Source organism: Nelumbo nucifera, chromosome 3 (assembly GCF_055504915.1).
Source record: "Nelumbo nucifera cultivar China Antique chromosome 3, China Antique-T2T, whole genome shotgun sequence".
Taxonomy (NCBI): Eukaryota; Viridiplantae; Streptophyta; class Magnoliopsida; order Proteales; family Nelumbonaceae; genus Nelumbo; species Nelumbo nucifera.
This window is the reverse complement of record NC_142651.1, coordinates 91,361,067-91,370,069: the sequence shown is the minus strand read 5'-3', so window position 1 is coordinate 91,370,069 and position 9,003 is coordinate 91,361,067.

Here is a 9,003-nt window from a genome sequence, read left to right as displayed (position 1 = left end):
GTGGTACAGGTCCTTGCGTTAACGGGTCAGGACTGTGCCCGAGATGGGCTTCGGGTTGTAATCAATATGAACCTCTTAGCGCCTCCTGACAAAGACAACACACACTCCTCGGCAGCATAACTCAGCCTCGACTGAATTCCCTTAGCTTCCTAAGTGAACGTCTAAGTAATGAGCCACTTCGGATAACTTCTTTGCTACATGTGACCTCTTGAAAGGGGGCATCGACCCCCAAGTGCAAAAAGAAAAAAAAGAACAAGAAGAAGAAGAGTTGCGGACAATAAAAGCACAAGTTATGCAAAAAAGTATTTCATTGATTATGTTCATTTAGCTTTGCAAATTTTGGCCTTGGTTGGGGGAGGCTGAGCCCCTTACAAAATATTCCAAACAAAAAGAAAAAAGGAACAACTCATGCGATGTCCTCGGTAGGAGCAAGAACCTTGGTGGAAGGAGGGACGTCAGTGGCTGGGATCTCGACAACCAACACTTCAACAGAAGGGGCTTCGCTAGGGAAGTCGAGCATCAACTGCAACACATGGAGCTTGGTGTCCTTGATGCCTTCCAAGTAAGACTCAGCCCCATAGTTGGTATGCACCATCTTGTACTTGATTTTCGTCTTGCAAACCTCAACGGCGTCCTTGGCCTTCTCCTTAGGCTCCACCACCTACACCCGTGTAGCCGCTAGAGCCTCGTCCAACTGAACATGCTTCAGCTCAAACTACTTGAGCATGTAATCAGCCTTCTTCAAGGCCTCCTTTAGCTCTGTAGTAAGACCCTCCTCTGCCTTAAGGTCCTCCTCCAGAACCTTCTTCATCTTCTTCTCCTTGTTCATGGCCAAGACAATTAATTCTCGGCCGCTCTCCGCCTCGGCAATTCGCACCTCGAGCTGCTCCCTCTTCTTCTCAGAGTTCTTCAACTGTTGCAGAAGAACCTCAATTTTATCACAAAGGCCAACAAAGTACCGGGTCGACTGCAATAAGAACACCTTTGTCAGTAACTTAGAGTGAGAAAACACAAAGTTTCACTAAAAGGACGAAACGAGAATGTAGCATACCTTGGCCAAGTGATTCAGAGCAACATCGCGGAGGTCCTGCAGCCCTTGGTTTGTCATAGCAAGACGATCCCCTGGAGGGATCATCCCAGTAACCAAGACCCTCTCGATGCCCCTTTTATTGAGGGAGTCTCCCTCTTTGACTTTCCACTGGGGGTGGAACATGTGTCGCATCACCAGCTGCCCCTCACCCTGTAGCTCAGGTGAGGATTGAAGGTTTAAAGAACGAGACCCTCCTGAGGCCCCCTCAGCTTGGGGCCCCCTCGGCATGTGGACGCCTTTATTTCCTCCTTTGTTGCCGTGCTTGGCTGGGCAGTCCTTGTGCACCAACCTCTTCCCCATTGAGGGTTGAGGTGGATCAGATGGCCTCTTCTGACCAAATTCTCGGCGTCGATCTCCCTCGACCGACCTCTTCCCTCGATCTGCCCCAACACCAACAAGCACTAGCAGCCGAGGAGTCCTCTCAACTGGCACCAGCTCCCTTGGTGCTTGTCACTGTGACGGGCTGTCACCCGACATCCTCTTTAAGGACTTGGCCTTCTCCACCAGCATCTGTTTGGCATTGAGAGGCATCTCTACAAAGAAACAAAGTAAGCGCATCAATACTCATAAACAAGAAAAGGAAAGTCGGCGTGTTAAAGCCGACAACAAGAGTTCCCCTACCAGCCAACACCAAGGGTAACTCCTCCTCCACTAGGAGCTTGGCCCGGATTGTCCCCGACACTCGGATGCTGGTGATAACCTCGGCTTCATCGTCCTGAAGATAAGGGGATGCCTTCTCGACGGTAAGGTTCAGCTCCCCCCAATCTGACTTAAACGACCAGCCCTCAGGGAAAGAAACGAAGAAGAATTTCCTCTTTTAGTTATGCACAGACATATGGTTGTCGACCACTTGGCTGTGGTGTGCCTAGAAATAATATATGCTTGACTCTTGAGCGTATGGCCTCGACATGAACATGCGTCGGAAGATATTCTCAGTCAACTCAACATCTCAAAGCCGAGCCATCACCAGGACTGTTATTGTGGTCCTGAGTGCGTCAGGGTTTAGCAGGCTTATTGTGATGCTGTACCACCTTAGCAACTCAGGGATGAGGGGAGGTAGAGGGAACCTAAGGCCGAACTCTAAGTAATGTTGGAAGACGTAGATTTCACCCTCCTCTGGCACCCATGGCCGATCACTTGTGCCTGGGACCCTAATCCTATAGTCCCTAGGGATATAGTACTTATTGGCAAGGATCTTCACTTGCTCAATCCCGACGATTCTATCCTACTCTGAGTGGGGAAGATGCCCCACTATCAGCCCTTGGGCTACGTACTCAGCCACTGTCCTCGGACTGGGCTCGGGAACCTCCTCGCCCTCGACTACCTCAAGTGACCCCAGGGACCCCTTGGCTTCTCTTGGTCCCGTGGACCCAGTGCTTTCACAGGGAGAACCATTGCCCCTTTGGTTGTACTCGACACCTACAGGAACAGTCCTCTCCCTCAGCACTTCGACCTCAGGACTTGAAGCAAGGACCTCAGGCTCACTAGAATGGCCTTCGTTACTACTAGCCGACATCGGGGTGTGGAAGGAGCTCGCTCCTGAGGGGTCAAGGAGGTCATAGCACTCAAGGCTGGAATCTGAGTAAGACATCACCACAGGTTGAAGTTCTTTACCTAACAAAGGAAGTTTGTAAGAGCTAAGGGAAGAAAAAGAAGAAGGCCGAGGTCTTTGAAGTCTAAAGCTCTTGGAAGCAAATGGTGAAGTCAGGCTCGACTAAGTACCCTATTTAAAGGAAAATGGACAGCCCATATCGCCTCCAATCTAGCGGCCACAGAGCGACTACCTTAAAGGCCCAATCCAGCGACTGACACGCGTCACTCATCTCGGGAAGATGAAATGATGCTAAGCGAGTTGACCGATCCACTCATTGATTCAGGCGGCTCACTCAATGATCCTAAATCAGAAATAGTGCAACCCAGCCAATCTGACACTCGTTTAGCATACAGATACGGTGCGACGATCTGTCCCAGGTACGGTTACAACCCAAAGCCCGTCTCGGGCACAGTCCTGACCCATTAACGCGGGGACCCATACCACACACAATCTACACCCCACATCGAGACCCATCTCTCATACGATCCTTATCCTATTAGCAACAACACCCATCCCACACATGGGCACAACATCACTCGTACTACATACAATAGCCTCCTTTCAAGGCTGGTGACTTGCACAGACTCGCAATGACACTAGTAATGCGCATGACTGGGGGGCACATATGCCTCACACACGTATTCAACATGGTATCGAGCCCCCAGAAGTAGAAGTCGAGGCCTTTGCATGACTAGTCCTCCACAACACTCCCAAGAGGCGGAGTCAAAACAGAAGCCGATGCTTCTATGCTCGAAGACAAGATACACCCCCAGGCTCGACTAAGTACCCTTGCCAATATGAGCCACTTAGTGCCTCCCGGCAAAGACAACATACTCTCTTCGTCCGAGGCTGAGGTCACTTCACAAACCCTTGGTGTGGCCTTGAGAGTGGGGGCAAATGATGTAGGCACTCATGGGTGAACAGTAGAACGCCTGCACGCTGCAAAGGGTGGCGTACAACATGGACCCAATAAGGATGTCACGCGGAGCAGAAGTTGGCGTGTGACGTAAGCCCAATGGCACAACTGCACATGACGACCTCGGATGGTTGTGCACACAAGGCTAGACTACATCTTGACCATCCACACACACCTACCTCCAGGAAGTCTCAAGTATATATAGGGGTGACCCCCGTAAGGTGAGGGATCTAGACACTCTACTACTTGGAGTTCAATTACTTCCATTGTGACCTTGCTTGAGCTATCGTAACATAGGCCTCACCGACCTCCCATGACACTCAAGCTAACTTGACTGTCAGAGTCTTTGCCTTGGGCTAGCACCTAGGGCCTCTAACATGTTCTCTTCCTCTACAGGATTGACCTACAGGCCCTCGGCCACAGCGTACTTCGGACTTATTATACAACCCTTGTCTCGAAAGCATGGTTACCTTGTTGTCCTCGGCCTATCCAAGGCAGAAATAGGCACCTTCTCAAACTACTACGGGGTGAGCAACTCTCTTCAAGCTGAATTCTTAGCAGTTCTTAACACTACAAGAAACGTGATTTTTTAGCGGCATTTTCAAATGCTACTACAGATAGGTAAAAATGCCACTAAAGGCTATTGCGACATTTTCAAATTATGTTACCGATATCTGAGTCGGTAAAATTTTTAGTGGCGTATATCCTATTTTTAGTGGCACTTAAATAAATGCCAATAAAACTTACTTTCAATGGCATTTATCCAAATTTTAGTGGCACTTATATAAACACCCATAAAAAGTATTTTTAGTGGTGTTTTATTCATCCTTTAGTGGTAGTTTCAAATGCCATTTTTAAATTTAATAATGGAATTTATTGGCACATTTAGTGGCAATTTGTAATGCCACTAAATAGCAACCGCTATAGTGGCAATTATAAGTGCCACTATAAGGTTACCATAAAAGCTAGCACTAACAATATATAGCGGCATTTTTAAATGTCATAAATATTTATATGTATAGATCCATAAACCATTTCATATAAAACAAATTTATTATAAAATGTTTATATATACAACTGTCACTTTCAAGTCATAGATCCATAATGAATAGTACAAAAACCAACAAAAAATATAAAAAAAAATCATTTCCCTCTATGACGTCTAAAAGTCTTCATCAAAATCCAAAGTATACATCTTCAATACCCTCCATGTTAACAATTTCCTGAAAAAACAAATACATATTGTTAATAAAAACTAGATATAATATTATATCTTTGGATCTAATAATAGATGACTTAGAGATAGATAGATAAATAGAGAGAGATCTTACAATAACAGATATTAAAAACTAAAAACCGAACACAGCCTAAGACATCATCAATCACAGTAAAAACTAAAAACCTTTCAAACTAGGACTAACATGACATCCTAGATTTGGTAAAGATCCTGCAAAAATATATTTAAATCCAAACAAATTTGCAAAGATATTAAAATCTTTATGATCCTCATGAAGCACATAACAACTTGAGCAACATTAATCCTATTGGCTGGGCTAGCTAAAAGTGGGCTTACAGAAGCTTAAATGTTGGGCCTATCAGTTACCCAACCTCAGGCCCATCCTAAGGCCGGCCTAGCTGCAGACCCATGTAGGCAGTCCATAGATGGCTGCATTGCAAAGTACTGATGGGTGCCAATATCAGACAATGCGTGAAATATCATTTAGAGGAAATATCATTTTAATGTTGATAATTAAAAGATAATAAATGGTAGTTACCATGTAGACCTTAATTTTGGATGCATCTTGATAAAAAATCACACTTGAACCTAGTTAAGAATATAGGTTTTCCAAGATCAAACATATGCTATTGTAAAATCCTTCAATATTGCCATGGCAAGAAAGAGGTGGTGAAGGGGACAGAACTTGATCTCATGGTTTTCCAAGATCAAACATATCCTATTGTAAAATCCTTCAATCATTGAAGGGCATATAGATGCTAAAAGCATGGACAGAAAGCCTAGTCATGGAGCATTATAAGTGTGCTTTTGGATTGCCTTACAGCTCATATGGGTACTTAAGAGCCCAATTATGCATATGCTTAACATGCATTGGAGTAGGAATATTATTAGAACCTACACTTTGTTTGCTTTTTTTTGCTTGTAATGTGGAACTATTTGGAAAAGACAGAATCTCCTAGCTCCTTAAATAGTGTTTGGCCTCCCTTTAGCTTTGGTAGCTCTTGCTTGAAAAGGCCTTGTAGTACTATGTCATTTTCATTATTTAACAAAACATTATTGAAATGAACAGATATCAAAGAAGAAAGGTAGCTTCTTCATATGCTTTATGTGATTTGAATACTAAGTTCAGCCATGAATGTCATATCAGCTTAAGGGTTCAGAATTCAAATTCATCCTTGGACCCAAAACAAAAACAAAAACAGAAAGAATTTAAATTCATCAATCCCCTACCCACCCAATTGGTTGCAGTATTTTCTTATATATTAAACTAGGTAAAGTCATTCATCCTAGGTAATGAATTAATTAACTCAGTTGTAAAATGAATATCCAAAAGACTTTTTCCTTTTTTTTTTTGGTTTTCATTTAACAATTAAAAGAGAATTGGTTGTTTAACTCAAACATATGAGGAAGAAGGTCTAAGATCATGAACACCATGAAAAAAGATAACAGAAGTTGGAAAAGAAACAAGAAAAAAAAATGACTTCTATGACTAGGTGTGAGCAGGGAGCATTAGCAACGTTGGATATATTTTGAAAATGTGGGAATTAACACACCATCAATCAATATTTGAACAATTGAATGGTCCTACAACAGAGCCAGTGGCAATTGATAATGATTCTGACTATTGTAAAATCCCAATGCATTGATTTACCATGGTGGATGTCCTTAACTAATAAGATGAAACTAGAAAAAGAAGTCTGGCAGTTCAGGATCTATAATCTTTCTGGGCAAGATAATGTCCTCTTCTTCTTCTTCTTTTTAGGTCATTGCAAGGCATGTAGAAGTGCAATCAATTCTCAAGAATCCCAACACAGCATGATCAGACGATACTATTAATCAGCTCTCCGAATCATCCATCAGTGAGACTCTCTAGTTCTGACAAGTGTTGGGGCTGATTTTCTTTTTCTTTTTAATCTATTCCTTTGCCTAGGGCAGATGTGTGATGGGTGGAACCCTTTATTAGATGCATGGTTGGTCTGTAATTAAACTTGTAGAGTTGTAGTCATGTCTGAACTTCGTACCTACTTTGATCATTTTAAACCCCAATCACTAAAGTAGCTAGACAAAAATAAAAATTCAGACAATCTTAAGCATGCCAACATTTAGCAAATTAAATCAGTATGCAATAAGAAACATAATGTATTCAGTACTATCTTAATTTCTATAATTAAATATTTAATGAAGTTTAAAGCATTAAGAAATGGCAAACCTTTTATTCAATTATACTTTTCATCAGAAGTTTTCAGGTCAGAAATTTTACCAGCTAGTGCAACTAAGCTTGTTATCTAGGCAATTTTATCTATTTCCTGCTACTGGCTTTATTTGGTACCTACTTTGAACATTTTCAGTAAAGAAAAGCTCCATACTTTTGAAATTCTTACAGAACATGTCCATAAAAAATAAATTATACAGACCGACTTCTCTCTAGTTACTTCAATAACTAGGACTCCTAGTCCTAGTTAGAGAAGCATTTTTTATTTTACCAGTGATCTGAAATAGAAAATTTTGACTGTAATTCTACATTGGAACTGAATGGCAGCCCAAAAGGACTCCACGTGTTGCTAATTATCAGCCCTTCAATGGGAGAAAACCCTTCTTCTTGGGTTTCCTTTTTCATTAACAAACATGAGGCCGAAAGGCTCCAATAATGGGATTGGCTATCTAATTAAAGAGTTCAAACTTCAATGGTGGACAGTACCATCCCTCCACGTGGATAAACAGAGGTGGTCATCATCTAAATATATGACAATAGAACCCCAACCTTCGATATTTTACAGTTGAAACAAGAGGCAAAGGATGTTTAGTTTGGGCACTAATTAATTAAATATTTCTTTACTCATTAATGTAAAACTATAATTATGCCAAGTGGAAGGTTGATTTAGTCAAATCCAAAACATCCATCTAGTTGGGGTTCCTTAAGGTTGGTAGCACCAATGGTTTATCCATGTCAGCACCATACTACTTACAATCTATCTTGGGACCCATCTATCTGTCCTCTCTTCTGTTTTCAAATTTTAAATCAATTCCCCACATTGCCTAAACTCTTTTCTTTCTTAGTTTTAGCATTGATTGCTTAAGAACTTCAAATTGATTAAAATATAATTTGATTTTTATATCAATTCCCCACATTGCCAAAACTCTTTGCTTAAGAACTTCAAGTGGATAGCCTTACTTCAAATCCAACAAGGTATATTCTGAATCTAGTGGAAAATCCAGAGAATAGGTACTGGTTTTTTTCTAGTAGCGAAGAACTACTAGAAAGTAACAAGAAAAGAAGAGATCATGTGTTTCTCTAACACTGATTTTCAAGTGTATAATCATATGAAATAAATGAATGAATCCCAATCCACCATTTCTGCTATTTTTCTTTTCATAGGGAATCCCAATCCCACCTAAATCAATGCTTATGCAAGGAATGAACACACCAATTGGGAATGAAATAAAACATCTTCACCAATTGTAATACAAACTTTGTTGTTGAACCAAAAACTTTTCCATGTGCATATTTGTCCAAAGATCACATGTCTAAAACCTACAAAAAGAAAATAAAAATCAGTAAATCAAAGGTTCTAAAAAAGTAAGAAAACTAAACTTCAATGAAAGAAACTTACCAATGAAGTTAGCCAAGCAACACTTGGACCAACAGCATCCTCAATTGTTCGATAACATCCATAAGGCCTCATTAAAGGCTCCTCAATGAGTTCTCTCTCCTTTTGTTTGCTCACCATCAATAAGTTCATTTTTTATTAAACTAACAGAACCTCTAATTCCCTATCTACTTGTGTCCTGTCTTTTACACTACTATACAATTGTGAACGTAAAATAAAGGGCTGAACTGATACCTGAAAAGGCCAAGTAAAAGAGGGGATCAAGTAGTAAAAGAGCTTCTAAAATTAAAAGGATTAATTCAAGTGTATAAATTTCCTAGCATACTCGCAAATAAATTTCAATAATTTATTAAAATTTGAGGGAAGAACATATGATAGTACCGGAAACAAGCAATGCATATCTAGCTCTAGTAGCCATCACCCAAATCACTATCTTGCGCCATTACAATAGCTACAAAGAACATGTCCACAACCAACACAAAAAGAAAGGAAACAAGATCTATAGGCTCGGCAAAGGCTTGGGTTACAACAGCTCACTATCTGTTGTAGCTGTTACAA